General features: G+C 41.9%; 2 non-coding genes across 2 annotated transcripts; both read left to right on the top strand.

The window, feature by feature from the left end:
• Positions 1-6,614: 6,614 nt before the first annotated feature.
• On the top strand, positions 6,615-6,686 carry Trnah-gug (transfer RNA histidin (anticodon GUG)). Its single transcript has one exon. It is a non-coding gene; the product is annotated as a tRNA-His (tRNA).
• A 1,638-nt stretch (positions 6,687-8,324) lies between these two features.
• Positions 8,325-8,396, top strand: Trnah-gug (transfer RNA histidin (anticodon GUG)). The gene has a single exon. It is a non-coding gene; the product is annotated as a tRNA-His (tRNA).
• The last annotated feature ends 9,273 nt before the right edge of the window (positions 8,397-17,669 follow it).

Raw genomic sequence — 17,669 nt, 5'->3', positions numbered from 1 at the left:
TATCCCAGGGCCTGTTGTTGCTATATCCCTGTTCTTGCTGTATCCCTGTTGTTGCTATACCCATTGTTGCTGTATCCCTGTTGTTGCTATATCCCTGTAGTTGCTATATCCCTGTTGTTGCTGTAACCACGTTGTTGCTACATCCCCGTTGTTTCTATATCCCCGTTGTTGCTGTATCCCTGTCGTTGCTATACCCATTCTTGCTGTATCCCAGGGCCTGTTGTTGCTACATCCCTGTTGTTGCTGTATCCCTGTTGTTGCTATACCCATTGTTGCTATATCCCAGTTGTTGCTATATGCCTGTAGTTGCTATATCCCTGATGTTGCTGTAACCACGTTGTTGCTACATCCCCGTTGTTTCTATATCCCTGTTGTTGGTATATCCCTCTTGTTGCTGTATCCCTGTTGTTGCTATACCCATCGTTGCTGTATCCCAGGGCCTGTTGTTGCTATATCCCTGTTGTTGCTGTATTCCTGTTGTTGATGTGTCCCTGTTGTTGCTATATCCCCATTGTTGCTGTATCCCTGTTGTTGCTATATCCCTGTTGTTGCTGTATCCCTGTTGTTGCTGTATCCCTGTTGTTGCTGTAACCACGTTGTTGCTACATCCCCGTTGTTTCTATATCCCCGTTGTTGCTATACCCATTGTTGCTGTATCCCAGGGCCTGTTGTTGCTATATCCCTGTTGTTGCTGTATCCCTGTTGTTGCTATACCCATTGTTGCTATATCCCTGTTGTTGCTATATCCCATTGTTGCTGTATCCCTGTTGTTGTTTTATCCCCATTGTTGCTGTATCCCTGTTGTTGGTATATCCCTCTTGTTGCTGTATCCCTGTTGTTGCTATACCCATCGTTGCTGTATCCCAGGGCCTGTTGTTGCTATATCCCTGTTGTTGCTGTATCCCTGTTGTTGATGTGTTCCTGTTTTTGCTATACCCATTGTTGCTACATCCCCGTTGTTTCTATATCCCTGTTGTTGCTGTATCCCTGTTGTTGCTATACCCATTGTTACTGTATCCCTGTTGTTGCTATACCCATTGTTGCTGTATCCCAGGGCCTGTTGTTGCTAAATCCCTGTTGTTGCTGTATCCCCGTTGTTGCTATAACCATTGTTGTTGTATCCCTGTTGTTGCTATACCCATTGTTGCTGTATCCGTGTTGTTGCTATACCCATTGTTGCTACATCCCCGTTGTTTCTATAACCCTGTTGTTGCTGTATCCCTGTTGTTGCTATACCCATTGTTGCTGTATCCCTGTTGTTGCTATACCCATTGTTGCTACATCCCCGTTGTTTCTATATCCCTGTTGTTGCTGTATCCCTGTTGTTGCTATACCCATTGTTGTTGTATCCCTGTTGTTGCTGTATCCCTGTTGTTGCTGTATCCCTGTTGTTGCTATACCCATTGTTGTTGTACCCCTGTTGTTGCTATACCCATTGTTGTTGTATCCCTGTTGTTGCTATACCCATTGTTGCTGTATCCCTCTTGTTGCTATAACCATTGTTGCTACATCCCCGTTGTTTCTATATCCCTGTTGTTGCTGTATCCCTGTTGTTGCTATACCCATTGTTGCTGTGTCCCTGTTACTGTGTCCCTGTTATTTGCTATAATCCGCTCAGGACGGGTCATTGCATACGTAGATGAAAGTATGTTTTACGTAATGTAAGTATCTTCTTCGTAGATAAGATGAAGGTATTTTAGCTTTGAACGAAACTTAATTACCATTTATTTTTGTTTACCGGGGCACCAATACGCTTTCGTACATTAGAGTTAGTTCCAGAATGCTGCAGTTGAACTCGGTAGGATCTACTTATTTTTTATGTGAAAGTTAAGGAGGGACTAGTAGGGGTACTTATTTTTTATGAATTGGCTCGTCTCTCCCATGCTCGTTTGGCCTGTTTGTCGCCAAGTGCTTGGTGAGAAAGGGTGAGAGAGCTGAGTGGAGTGTTGTGAGATGACTGGACGGGGTGTGGGGTGAGTGAATGGATGTGGGTTGAGCGGACGGGGTGTGGAGTGAGTGCACGGGGTGTGGGGTGAGAGGACGGGGTGTGAGATGACTCGCCTGGGTTTGGTGTGAGTGAATGGGTCACACGAAGTTACCGCGTAATTCCTGAAACTTTATGTTTGGAATTTTGATTCTCTCTCTCTCTGTGTTGTTGTAGTGTCTTTTTCAGTACGGTTAAAAGAAATGGCATTGAAACATCAACTTTCCGATTCAGGACAGGGCTTTTCTTTACAAAGGATTAACAAAAGACGTTCGCTCTGCAGAGCACGCGATTTGAAAGGTACATGTGAGTTGTCAAGCGCGCTCAATTCAACTGGACTGACAACTACTGTCTGTCTGTTCAGGTACCACGCTATAGATCGCTCTATCATGAGACAGACTATACTTTGGTTTTCTTATGAAAGGTTTTCTGCGTGATTGCCTTAAAACCACCCTTCATTCACCTTTCCCTGCCTGTAAGGCGTTATCTATATCGCACCTGACGGTGATCACCTGACTTGGATCAGCCAATCAAAATCTGATCCGGCTGGATCCGACAAAACTGGTGTCTGCTCCCTTAAACGTAACTACTTGGCTTGCGTCTCCGTGGCATCACCAAACAATGGACGCCGATGTAAATGTTGAATTTTCGCATAATGATGTTTTGTATATTCGTACATATCAATATGAGCCTGTCTGTCATTGGTTGAAAGTCTTCACGAAGGAAAGACAAAGAAACACATTATAAAATAATATATCTAAGTTATTTATTTAAATCCACCAAAGATATACAGTAATTCAAGTCATACTTATGGTCACTTCAATACTGACATTTTCAAAATTGAGGCCATACACGTTGTATGGCCTCAATAATCCATTACTTTCCAAATAACCTGCGCAGATATAGGTTGAAACTGACCTCAAGGCTCGCTGACTCGGTTGTCATCGTATTACAGCTACATAGATTGATGCACATAACAATCACTGGATGGTCTGATCCAGACTTGATTATTTACAGACCGTCGCCATACAGCTGGAATATTGCTGAATGTTGCGTTAAAAAACAAACAACAAAACAATCCGTGATATGTCACTTTCGATCTATTGAAAACATTGTCTGCCGCGGATGCGGTTACAGTCCAAAAACAACTGCATCCCGTTTAACAAAGAACATTTTCAAGATACTGCCAGCTTATATTGTTCAACAAAACATATTCAAGATAATGGAAAAATAATATTGGGCGGGTTGCTTCCTGTGTTGTTGCTGGCAGCAGGTTTCCTGTACGAACACGTGACCACCTATGTTTTACTGTTTTACACATTAATTCACACTGATCACGGAGGGCACATCACTGCCTTGCACATCATTTCGGTATATGAGATGCTGTCAGTTGTCTGGCTGTAGCCCTACGGCCTGCCATGAAAGCCGAAATCAGATCAAAGCTTCCACCAAATAAAACAAGGCGTAAAAAGTTGATGCTCTCCGTGTTTTCTGTTTTCATTCCACTTTGGTGCGGAAATGTAATGTAAGCGTTCTACAGACATATTTTCCCAATGTGTGATTGATTGAACTTCTATCCACTTGAAACAAAAGCGGAGGATCAACATTGCACCTCTACAAAAAGTGTTTACCCTGTTGGAGCGGGAAAGACGGATCGTCTGTTAACTGTCTGCAGAATGGTTATGGCGGGACGCCGAAATCTGGCGGGCTTCAAACAAAGAGGAATCTGGGTAGGTATGAAGTCATGTAATTGCTGGAATCGGGGTTTACGGGATCGCATGAATGCGGCTTGTAGAGTCAACAAATAGTCACCATATCACAGGAAGAACTCTCATGGCGTGATAGAAGGTAATATTTGAGGAATGTTTTGGTTGGAATCGTGGCGTTACACAACTCGTGTTTATAATCCATGGCAGATGGGTCGACGGCGGTCATGTTGCAAGCTATCAGTTCTCACCAGCAAGTTCGCCTACGGGGTCTGAACATAGCTGAAACAGCTCATCGCCCAGGTAAGTATATATACTCTGTAATACGGGGAAGGAGTGGCGGTGATGAGGGAGCAATTAGTTCTGGGGATGGTGTGGGTGTTTCTCACTGACAGTCCATTTATCTAACACAACGCTACATTTATAGCGGAACAAAATTGGTTATTTAACGGGTATATTAAAACCTAATACGTAATATGTGGTAATATGGCCTCGGAACATTAAACTTATGTTAGTTAAATGCAGTAAACATGGAAAAGAGGCCATCTTGTCATATGCGAGAGCAACGTATATGAGAGAAGTTGTCTGTGTATGCGCACCTGGTCTCGTCGCTATATGGCTAAAAAGTGCCGATGCGACGTAAAACTCAACTCAACAACCAACTCACACGAAAGAGCAACGAATTGTGAAATGAGAGAACAGCATATTGTCATATGAATCACGCTATTCATGCATTATTCATGGATATCTATGTCCATCTCTCATCAATGCTTATGTTATCTACTATATTATAATCATACCCATTGTAGTAGAAACTGTATCTGTTACAATAGTATTGTATATCCCTTCGCTAAATTCGGTCAAATATTTGGATAAACTGGTTTAGAGAGGACAACAGTCGGGATGAAAAAGTCGCTGTCCGGTGACGTCGTTTAGTGGATCTGAAGCTGCAGCCACTCGGTTTTGTCCAACAAGACCGCTCCTCACCGTCGTCGATGTCCGAGTTACAAGATTGGTAATTATCACCACCAATATCAACTGACCGCAACTAAAGCGAGGCGATATTGACCCGTATGATGGAAATTAATTAGAAACTGACCCCAGTTTTCGAGTTAATCCTGATGGGGACACGGCTAATGACGCAGAGTACATGTATAACGGGAAGACGGACACGTACAGCTGTCACGTACTGTGGGCGATATACGGCGCCTGGACACCATCAGTTGGATATTGACGCCATGGCCATGCAGGTCTGTGAACGTCGCATAGCTGTGTCGAAGTACAAAGTGCCGCGTATCAACTTGAAAGGAAACATCGGCTATGGTGCTGAAAATACACGAAATACTATCGAGACTAAACCTGACTCGAAGGCACAATCTTCTGCCAGTCCTAAGGGACATGAACCCTGTACTCAAAACCTCTCACAAATGGAGAGCGACAGAGAGTTATATTTTCCCATACTTTTGGGAGACAACGGGCATCAGCCAACACATGTAATATATTACTAAGGTCCACTACTATAGTCCGTGTCGCTCACAAGCGGGCAGATAAATTGCAATGTAACTCAAAAACTAATAAGCACAACATACTCAATGAAACGCTTATCATAATCAAAACATCATACCAACTCTGTGAGGTTTTTGAGCCAAACGTGCTATATAGCAGTTGCATGTGTTCACTAAACTTGACATTTATTACCTGTTTTAAATCAATAGTTCACTTACATAGTCACTGTGTAAGTATAGAACTGCACTACCTTAATATACCGTGAGATGAATCCATACGCGCGATGTATTCCAGCTGAAACACTGTTGCACACCGAAAAAGCTGTTAATTCAATTTAGCATGCATGTCATGGTCATGTTGTCAGAGTGACGATATTGTTGCGCTGTCATGGAACTTGGCAGCAGATCTAGGTCTACACGTATGCAGTATACATTTCTGTTTTATTTTTCATCATTTCGAATATTAATTTATGTTAAAAATTGTAATATATATTTTTTTTAAATCTTGATAAATTTTCAATTATTTAAAATGTTATTTATAAAAATTATAACAAAGATTATTTTGCTCTGTCTTAAATTATAAAATAACAAATTCACCTTTAAAAAAACAAAAACAAACATGTTTAAATGTTATCAGTAATTTTGATACATGTCTTATAATCGAACTTGTTATATGAATAATCCATGTATATATTGTGCTGGGAAATTATAGATATCAGTAAACAGACTTTGTGATATCAATAATTCATAGAATCATATAAACTGTTTTAATCTGTAATTAGCCATATTACTGTTGGCTGTTAAGATCGAGAGTAATTTATTACCACGTCACTCATGGATAATTAAATGACATGAAATCTAGTGTTATAATTGACAGAACACAATAGGATTTCGAATTACTACACCGATCTATAATTAAAGTCGATGGCGTGACAGTTGTGCGAGGCAAAATAAATTTAACTGATATGACAACAGTGCATTATGGCGCTTCAAAATGAGGTACTATACACAGCGAATCAGAACTTAAACTCATAATAATTTTGCCAGTAACAAATAAACCCATTTATGTTGAAATGTAGCCCGGTGAGACTTCCTTCATTTAGGGCTTTAACATTACAAGGGGGAACATGGCAGCTGGGGAAATAATGTGATTCAGGGACTGTGAGACAGAGGCGATTCAACGGTATTCTGTATATGCTCTTTGTGAGAAGGGATCAAATGTCACGTGATCTGCACCGACACCGGATTTCATAAACCGACTACTAGTTGAATATTGTGTCAACAATGTCGATATCCACACCACAACAATTCACAATCGGTTGTATTGTTAAATACTACTTTCATTCCAATGCGGTGACCGACGCGTAGCAATAGCAAACTAGTCGATAAAATAGACGTTCACCTTCAGCGAGGGCTGTAGCCGTGATCGTCTAGTGGTTAGGACTTTGCGTTGTGGCCGCAAGAACCCCGGTTCGAATCCGGGTCACGGCAGCTCTCGGAAGCACTTTTTGCAATATTTTCCACTATATCTGTTTTTTTAGTAAGCACACCAACATGTAAGTAGGTAGTTTAATACAACAGCTTCAGCGAATCATCTTTTTTAAATTACCATAAATTCACGATAATTGATGCAGTATTAGCCAGTGTGCATGTTATTAAACCATCGGTTATGAACTAAAGAGGAATCACTCACCAGTAGTTTATAGCACAGTCCAGTGATACGAAACTGAAGAAACAAAAGGAAAAAATAACCACTGTCGTTTCGTCTTTTCACTGTCGGTTCCAAATGCATTTCCGTGCTTCAATAACACCCGGAAATTGGCCAACACGTGATATTTATCTCCTAATTCAACGTTGCAGGTAAGACTTCTGCTCGTATATCCTCTATATTTAAATGGTGAGAATAAATGTGTGTGTGTGTGTGTGTGTGTGTGTGTGTGTGTGTGTGTGTGTGTGTGTGTGTGTGTGTGTGTGTGTGTCTTAAGGTAATATGGGCGGGAATTGGGCGAACGAGTTTCCAAACGATTGTCAACGGGTGCACTTTAAATTTGTCAAAGAGCAAAGTATCAACGTTTCAAGGAAATAATTTAACGTGAAGAAACTAATGAATAAAATCAACAGTTTTCATAAAAGTTGTCAACCGTACATCTAAATTATCAATTTCATCTTTTCGTGCACGATAATAATTATTTACGTATATCGACATAATATAAATAATTTTGACACTAACAAATAAACCCATTTATATTGAGATGGAGCCCAGTGAGAAGGGTGGACAAGGCCGCAGGGGAAATAATGTGGTTCAGGGACTGTGAGACACAACCGATTTAGTCGTATTAAGTGTGTGCTCTTTGTGAGGGGGATCACATGTCACGCCACCTAGTGCGATACCGCCAATAAGTTCCAAAATGTACGTGTGTATGGCGATTTGTTGCTTAACACGTTCAGAATAGCATCACTGTACCCAAAACCTTTGTCTGAAAGTTTTCGTTTCATTGTTGTAATGTGATTGGTTGTCTTATGAATAATATGACAAAAGACCTTTTGCATTTATCAACAGTTGGATCAGACATAAACGTTTTAAATGGTGTATGACATGCAGAACCAATAATGTTTCATGAGCTGATATAATCTTTGACAAACGGAGACTTCTATCTTAAAGTGAGGATATGTTTCTCATGTTCCAATTGTTTTTCATTATTCTGTTCAGTCCACAGAAAGAGAAAGTTACCTAATTCAGAGTGACTTTTGCCCATCTTCGGTGTTTTGTTATACCATTTCTTTACGAGAGAGAGTACCAGACGTCCTTCATGCAGGAGGTAATGTAAATAATACTTATCTCCCAAGATATAGGTGCATAAATCATTAAACTGTGCACTCGAAGATCAGGTCACGTGATTGGGACTTCAGTTAACAGAAGCTGTACGATGCACAATGGTTACTCACACATACTTCGATTCAATCTGAAGGTCAAATAATGTCAAAAGGTGGACAAATATCAATAACCCTACTTTCACAATACGTATCGCAATACAAAAGAGTGTACTGCAATACAAAAGAGTGTACCGCAATACGAAATTTGGGGCAATACAAAGCCCTAATAGCTTTCGTGACTCAGCGAGAGGTGTAGCCGTGATCGTCTAGAGGTTAGGACTTTGCGTTGTGGCCGCAAGAACCCCGGTTCGAATCCGGGTCACGGCAGCTCTCGGTGGCATTTTTTGCAATATTTTTCCACCCAACCCATCTTTTGTGAGCATACCAACATAAGGTAGGCAGTTCAATACAGTAGTTTCTGTCAGTCACATTTTTACCTCAAATGTACAATAATTGATACAGTATTAGCCAGTGTGCATGTTATTAAACCATCGGGAATGAAATACAGAGTAATCACTACCAGCAGTTATAAACACAGCCCAGTGATACGAAACCAAACAAAAAAATGTTCACTCATGCCTTGTCTGTTACTTTAGGCTCTTACATATCATTATATTTATCTATATACATGTTCATTTATCGATTCTTTGTAAAGATCTGTAGCGCGAAATTATGGCTGGATGTATTGTATGTATATGTTTTATGGGGTTTTGTTTCAAATTGTATCAAAAGCTTTTGTATAACTGCCTGTGCTTAATAACAGTTAACAATAATAGATTTTTGTTACAACAATAAAATAACCGAGGACGTGTAGCGCGCGGTGTAGCCGCAAGAGCACCGGTTCGAATCCGGGTCACGGCAGGTCTCGGTAGCATTTTTGCAATATTTTTTCACTTCACCTGCCTTTTGTGTGCATAGGTATTCAAGTATACTGGACAAAATACGGTAGGGATATTTGTATTTTTATGACTGATATTTTATCAGTACATATATATCAATGAATAAATACATCATTATTCATAATTTCAAAATTTACATACACCCGTAAGTACTTTTTCCAGAATAGGCTTGGCATATTGAAACAGCTTCTGACATGTCAGTCATTTTTTTCTTAAAAAAAATTGCCATCAATATATATAACAGGTGGATGCAGCATTAGCCAGTATGCATGTTATTAAACTATCGGGAATGAAACAAAGAATCACTCATCAACTGTTAATTAATATTTCCTGAATCAACAGATCGCTCGTCTACACAGAAGCCCCCGACACTACAGCATGTGGAACTGGAACTGAAAATAAAATCAGTTGTTAATGTTTTCTTAATAAAGAACTTATTTCATACTGTGAAACTACAGTATAGACAGATCTACCCGCTGCTATAGACTTGGATTGACTGAACTGCATATACATATGACATATGACTGAGTTGTCAGCATCGCGTGGACATGTATGGACATTGTACTGAAGAGAATAACTAAGTGAGTGAGTTCAGTTTTACGCCGCACATAGCAGTATTACAGTTACATGGCGGCGGTCTGTAAATAATCGAGTGTGGACCAGACAATCCAGTGATCAACACAATGAACATCGGTCTGCGGAAGTGGTAACCAATGACATGTGTCAATCAAGTCAGCGAGCCTGTCCACCCGATCCAGTTAGTCTCCTCTTACGACAAGCATGGGTTACTGAAGATCAATTTTCCAACCGGACCTTCACGGGTCCTGAAGAGAACAAATCTAATGATAAACATGTACATGTAAATACAGATTGCTTTCTTTATTTACCAAGAAAATACCTATTAAGCATTAATTTCATGAAAGTTACGATGTTTGGCACTGTTTGAAAAACATTAAAGCAAAGAGACATTGATGTATCCGACATGCTGTATAATCCGAAATATTTTCCTGATGCCAGTGAATTGTCAGATATACAGCTTCCACCAACAGTCTTCCAGCCCAACCAGCCACACCGCAACGTGTAAACAAAACAAATTAGCAAGAAAAGACAAACATACCAAACCTACGCATCATCGTCATCAACAACAAACAAACAATACCACTGCACATTTAGTCGGAGACATATCTAAGACCGTGAAACTGTATTGATAAATTAAATCTAATCTGACTGGCAGCCTGCGCATCATGAGCTCGTCCATTTCACAAGCCATTATGAAAACACCATAATATATTTCATTTCGGATATGTCACGTGGCATTGTTTATCAAACCATATTGAGTTAATATTGACACCTTATGTGCTACCGTCGGTCAGGCAGGTCATGTACAATGGCCGCTCGGAACGTAGGTTTGAGGAGATAGTCACACAAAAGCACGTGTGTTTCATTTTTTCCCTCGACCAGGGAGAGCTGCACGTGCCAAATTCGAGATAACCCGGATGCTGAAAGAGTTTTTTTCTGTTTTATTAGGCTTTAGTTCGTAAGTTGGAGGAATTGATGTTAAGGTCAAATTGCGTCCTCAATGTATTGGCAATTTACTGCCAAATTTGCTCATTTAGTTGTCTGAAGCCCCGCCGTATGATTGAATACGTTAATAATATTTTGGCACTCTGCCATACTCGCTGATGCACATTGTCCGTGGCGCATCGTGTGACTGGCACATCAAAGTGTCACGTGATTGCACACGCACACCGACAGCGAATAATTAACACAGGGGTGCCCTCAAGATCAACACATTTCCCCAGCAGATGAAGTAACTAGCGTGGGAACAGACTGGTTCGAAATCACTTTCAACATCTTTATTAGGAACATCACATGATATAAATACATGTTCCGACTGTTTTTCAGGAACTGGCCATAGATTTACCAGGAGAAGTTGGGTGTGCATGGGAAAATTATGCACGTGCATTTGTTTTAGTTTTATTTTGTGATTATTATATTGTTGTTTGTTCATATATTTTTGTTTGTCTGATAGAGACCTTCATATCTCCTTAATGAGTGGTCAGGTACTAGTGTACTTCACAATGAAGTCGATGAAAGTGTTTGTTCCAGAACGAAGTGGCTCAAATTCGGATTGCCCTTTACAGGATAACACCCTCATCAACAAAATGCAATGACCCCTTTCTTCGGGATGACTTTATCATTTTTACCTCTGGTTCTTCAACATATAGTATGAAACATTGGAACATAAAAAAAACGCATTGTTCATTGTGATTCCAAAATGTCATTAAAAAATAACGGTTTTTGCATTCGCATTACAGCGTTATATGATTTGTATGATTTTAGGAATATAATTTTAACGCTTGATATTAGCTCAATTGAAATGTTAAGCTCATTTTTTATCTTTGATTTTATTACCTGATTTTATTACAAAAAACGTAGCCTATACTTTTGTAGAATCTCAAGTCACGTGTCTTCTAATCAACGTTAGTTAATGCCGAACACCTGTAAGTGAGCCAACACGTGTAATTTACCTCCACAGGTATTCAGCACGCATTTCTGCCGAGACATTAAACAGCAGAGTAATTTTATTTCCGCGTTCTGCACGTGCAGGACGGACGTTCCGCACTGTCGGTGCTGTACCAAAGACTTCTCGAGTGCAATGTGGCCTATATTGAATTTCGTTTTGTGATTTGCGTGGAAGTTGTGGAGTGTGTCTTGATTGACAGCTTGGATTTTGGGTCGCATTAACTGAGATTGATTCATGAATAATGCAGATATCCCCATTGAGGGTAGCCCCGTGCGGGACATGCCAAATGGCCTGGTTGCAGTAGCAGTCACCAATTACTGCCGAGATGTCCCCCGTGTGGCGGCCCCCCATCACGGGCCTTCTTGACGACAAACAATGGACGCTTCACTGCAGTATTAAGCAAAGTCACATCTTAACGGGACGTTAAGAATTTAAGAATTATGGACAGGATCAACTTTATCGGTAAATGAATTGGGGTTGTTTGTTTAGGATTGACGACGAGACAGAAGACGCATTGCAGGGTGCCAAGCTCTCTTCCATGAATACCACCTCATTGCTCACCCCTGTGTCCCTGACACCACTTTTTCAAATCATAAAAAGACATTAAAAACGACGCGAGTACAACTGAAATTGCTGACATTGGTGGATCCAGACGGGGGTTTCAGGTGGTTCGACCCCTCCCCCCCCCCTTTGACAATGACAGAAGATCACATTGAAGTTGTTTTCTTTTGTGTGTGTGTTCAAAATTGCATGGATCATCTTTTGGTATGAAGGTGCGATCTCTTTACAGATGCTATTTTATTTGCGTTTGACGTAAAACACTGTTGAGTCACAAATACCCTCCAAATAGACCCTAGAATTCCGTCTGCTGAAAGATGAATGGTAGTTTCAGTCCATGGGGAACGGCACCGGTGGAGATAGTGGTTCAGTTGAATAGGGATCTGATATTCCACGTTTGTTGTTCCGATTTATTTATCAATGACAGTGCGATTCCCCGTTTACACAGAAATACCCTAGAGGTGAGATAACAACTAAGAATACTATTGTGTAATACTGGGCGAACTAAGTTAGAAAGACCGCCGTATGGAAGCGCCCGTACAATCACTCATCGCTCGTTAAGTACAGGTGGGTAAGCAGCTGGTAAGTTGAAGTCACGCGGAACGGCTACACCATGTGAGAACTGATAATCCATTTGAAATTTTTATAAGGCATATAATCATTACATAAAAGAGAGCTAAAGCTGCAGCGGTCGTCAAACGCATCATGTTTGGAACGTTTGGTCCCGGGTAGAAACCTGCTTCAGCCACCTTCCATTTTGACGAGGCTTTCATACCTAGATTGTATCCTATTTGTACTGATGCCTGGGTGAATCTGTAGGCAAGCATTCCAGTAAAACGTCTGGCACTATGTGACGGAAAGTTGATTTTAAATGACATCATATGAAATGTATTGCGCTCGTGTGTCTGGGTATCAAAAATACTTCATCGAAAACCCAAAAATGTTGGTTCTGTTCTTGTCAAATACTCATATTACATTATGTGCATAAACACTATATTTACAGACAAGGCTTATATTCTTTAGCGACTGTGATAGGGTAATTATAGCTGAAGGTCATTGCAGCTTGATGGCAGTTTGTGTGATTTGAGTAAAATGTCTTTAGTAGGAGACGCCAAGGACCATACACACATAAGTTGTGAAATACAACTGTCTAAACACTTGCGCGTGATAACGCCTCACGTTGGTGTTTAGACTTACAGTCGAAATACGACAGTGAGTTAGAAGCAACATCGTCACCGGTTTTCACGTCGCAGTTCCCTGTCGCCGAGGACGCTGCAACAAACATTTGTACACCGGAGACTGCAGTGACTTGCAACCATCTCTACATTTCAGGCCACGTGTACGTCAACTTCAACTTCAACGTCAGCATAAACTTCTCAGTTGTTAAAACGATAAAGTTATTTTGCCGGCTGTGGACCTTGATTCCATAAAGTCTTTTTCCAACAGTACTTGCCAACACCATGGTTGGTACTTGTTATTTATTCATCAATAATTTCCAACACAATGTTTGTAAATCATATGATTTATCTTGTTTTCGCCACGATAATAATCCGAAAGAAAATATTGACAGTACACACCACGTTACAACAGTGAGATTTAAACCGCCAGGTATTGACAAACGTTTGGGTGTTTTTATTGGCCTTGCGTGAACGCCGGGTTATCGAACTCCCTCTTGTACACCGCAGTGTTATGTAAGATTTATGACGAATCGATCAACAAATAAAACGAGGTCAAGTAAACTGGCTGTACCATGTGAGCTGACTGGTTAAGTGACGCGTGCACACTGTGCTGAAAGTAGACGATGCAGTGGTCGAAAATACCTTCGGTCAGATTCCAGCTACATGAATGTTATCATTTGTAAGTAGTCTAGACTAGAAAATCCAATGATTTGCATCAAGAGTATAGTTCAGTTCGTACACGATGACATCAACCAAATCAGCGCTCCCTATGGGTTGACAAATTCACACCCGGATCTTCACGAGTACAAAAAACATGAGTTAAAGACTAATTTTTACACGGGTGCTCACGGGTAAACAGAGAGTGAACATGTATATGAGTTGTAAAGCATTCTTACAGTGTGTCAATAAACGAGTATTGTAAGAAAGCAATTTGATTCTATAGAAAGAAATAAACGTACGCATGTTTTCCAAAAATGTGATGCTGCATTCGTCTGCAACAGCATGCGTACGGTGTAATGTTGGTGTTATTGAGCGTGTAATTGTCCTGTGGGACTAAACAGGGCCGTGTGTTAAGCCCCATTTTGTTTACGCTCACTACCAATGTCTTAGCTACCCACATTCCCGTTACATGTCAAAAAGAAGTACAATTATTCTCTTACCGACGTGTACTGTTTCGAGCAATGTTTGCCGATGATTTTATGTCATGTCTGTTTGAGCAACTGGCTATTCTGCATGACTGCCGCTCATGTTAAATGTCAACATTTCAAGACAAAAATAACTGTGTTTCGTAGTGGTGGAAATCCTGAACAATGTGAAAGATGGTGTCATCGTAATGAAACTAGACATAACTGCAGTATATAAGTACCATGGACTCCATCATTCGAGAAGACAAGAGAAGTACCACTTTTAGCGTTTAGCGGTAAAGGCATTAAATATTTTAAAATTAGTGTTTGGAGATGTGGAAAAGCCCCACAAAATACTGGATTCAAAAAGTGAATCCTGTTCTTGTTTATGGATGCGAAATATGGGAACACCCACTGTGATCCTACTACATTGCGCCATATGGACTTACTGTGTATGGGCCTATGGCCATTCATACAATCGCCGAATTTTAATTTCAATATTGTGACAAAGTATCTAACGCATATCATGGTTTTGAGTAAAAGTTGCAGAAATATAGAGTGAATCTTGGTTTCGAACTCGTGGGTGCGACCCAACCACTCAACGATCAGTGCCTCCGCGAAGGCTCGGTATATCCAATACCCTTACTCCAAAAACATAAGTCGTCATTCTCACGGTATTGGATGTTAATTTCATGCTTACAAATTGGCACACTTCGTGCATTTCTGAAGACAACCATTGGCATTTCCTGGGTGTTTTACTGAAGCTAGTTAAGCAGCTAAATAACAGCGTAATGTCAGACACATCGTTGAAGGCTGATGCTAGCGTGTACAGTAAGCCGTACTGTACAGTGTTATTTCAAGTCAGAGGCGGGTGGGGAAGTGAGTCCTCAGTCAAATGCACGGCAGGCGCAGCGAGTACCTGGACATTTGCCAAATATGACTTCAGACACCGTGGAATAATTTCTTCAAATCTCGTGTATATCACAGTGTTATCTGCTGAAATAGCGCTCCGCCAAACCAGCGTTCCCACGAACCTTGAAGCATGATTAGAGCGAGGAGCGCGTGAGGGTGTGCCAAAGACGCACTCTCGGGAGATGAGGGATGTGAGGATCCCATGCGCTACCAGCGTTAACACGATGACTACACATGGGGATTTAATGTGGCAAATTGCGTCCCGGGCGTTTATTAAAACACACAGCTATGGACAATGTCCGTAATGGACACAGAACGGACGACTCCTGCCTTGACGCAGGCGGAAATTCGGTAAATCCAATTGGTTATGACAATAATCGTGTAAGATATAATTAATGGTCAGCAGAAAGTCCGGCAATATGAATCTATTAGCTACAATTGGCTTCGATTCGTGTTAATTGTGAACGTGACTGCACCGACCACCGAGCGACAGAACACGCCTGTTCCATTACACAGGTCACGAGAAGAAGTTGTTAGGAAAGCCGTGTCAAAGTCGTATTAAGCAGATACACTTGTAAGGTCACAACGGAAACAGTCATTTCTGTGTGTTACTGAACATGTTAGAATTAATACTGTAAATTTTGGGACAACTGCCATCCAAACACCCACCACCGAACACATGTCACTATCTCTCCTCTTCCCTCACCGGAAACATTGGTGTGTACGGCGTTAAACAACATCTAAACCGACAACCATAACGCCATGACACACGTCAGCACCAATCAACCACCCTCCATTGCCTGATACACTACTGACGTCAATGGTAAAATATGTCATCGTACGTGTCATGTGTCATGTAGTGAGAATCGGTAACTTTGTTGATGTCATCATACGCCAGCGCTCCGCCATATTGCTCATGTTTGGCGGTGTGCTGAACTAGATTCAGTGGTATATTGTGACAAAGCTGAAACATTGCCGATTTAGGCGCAAACATCGTGTGTGTGTGTGTGTGTGTGTGTGTGTGTGTGTGTCAATCATATTTGACCAGAACCATTTTTATCCCCTCCCCAATCTCGTCTCCCCTCCTCCAGTTCCTCCTTAATGTCATCACCACCCCTGTCGCCCTGTCGTGTATCTTCAACTTGTGATAGAGAACAGCGCTAGAGATAGGGTGGAGGTTTCATCACATACTGATGTCATTATCATCGCATAACAGTAGCGCTGATGCCACCGGTGCGACATATCACTACATAGGTAATAACTCAGCGTTATTCGTGGCTTCTGTCAGTATCCAGGCCCGAATGTAGATGCTGAAGGCGTCACGGGGTACCTCAGTCAGCATCCAGGCCCGGATGTAGATGCTGAAGGCGTCACGAGGTACTTCTGTCAGTATCCAGGCCCGTATGTAAATGCTGAAGGCGTCACGGGGTACCTCTGTCGGTATCCAGGCCCGGATGTAGATGCTGAAGGCGTTACGAGGTACTTCTGTCAGTATCCAGGTCCGGATGTAGATGCTGAAGGCGTCACGAGGTACTTCTGTCAGTATCCAGGCCCGAATGTAGATGCTGAAGGCGTCACGAGGTACCTCAGTCAGTATCCAGGCCCGGATGTAGATGCTGAAGGCGTCACGAGGTACTTCAGTCAGTATCCAGGCCCGGATGTAGATGCTGAAGGCGTCACGAGGTACTTCTGTCAGTATCCAGGCCCGTATGTAAATGCTGAAGGCGTCACGGCGTACCTCTGTCGGTATCCAGGCCCGGATGTAGATGCTGAAGGCGTTACGAGGTACTTCTGTCAGTATCCAGGTCCGGATGTAGATGCTGAAGGCGTCACGAGGTACTTCTGTCAGTATCCAGGCCCGTATGTAGATGCTGAAGGCGTCACGAGGTACTCCAGTCAGTATCCAGGCCCGTATGTAGATGCTGAAGGCGTCACGAGGTACCTCAGTCAGTATCCAGGCCAGGATGTAGATGCTGAAGGCGTCACGAGGTACTTCAGTCAGTATCCAGGCCCGGATGTAGATGCTGTAGGCGTCACGAGGTATCTCAGTCAGTATCCAGACCCGGATGTAGATGCTGAAGGCGTCACGAGGTACCTCAGTCAATATCCAGGCCCGTATGTAGATGCTGAAGGCGTCACGAGGTACCTCAGTCAGTATTCAGGCCCGGATGTAGATGCTGAAGGCGTCACGAGGTACCTCAGTCAATATCCAGGCCCGTATGTAGATGCTGTAGGCGTCACGAGGTACCTCAGTCAGTATCCAGACCCGGATGTAGATGCTTAAGGCGTCACGAGGTACCTCAGTCAGTATCCAGGCCCGTATGTAGATGCTGTAGGCGTCACGAGGTACCTCAGTCAGCATCCAGGCCCGGATGTAGATGCTGTAGGCGTCACGAGGTACC

Source organism: Haliotis asinina, chromosome 8 (assembly GCF_037392515.1).
Source record: "Haliotis asinina isolate JCU_RB_2024 chromosome 8, JCU_Hal_asi_v2, whole genome shotgun sequence".
Lineage (NCBI taxonomy): Eukaryota > Metazoa > Mollusca > Gastropoda > Lepetellida > Haliotidae > Haliotis > Haliotis asinina.
The sequence above is the reverse complement of the archived record's forward strand: the minus strand, read 5'-3'. Positions and strand labels throughout refer to the sequence as shown.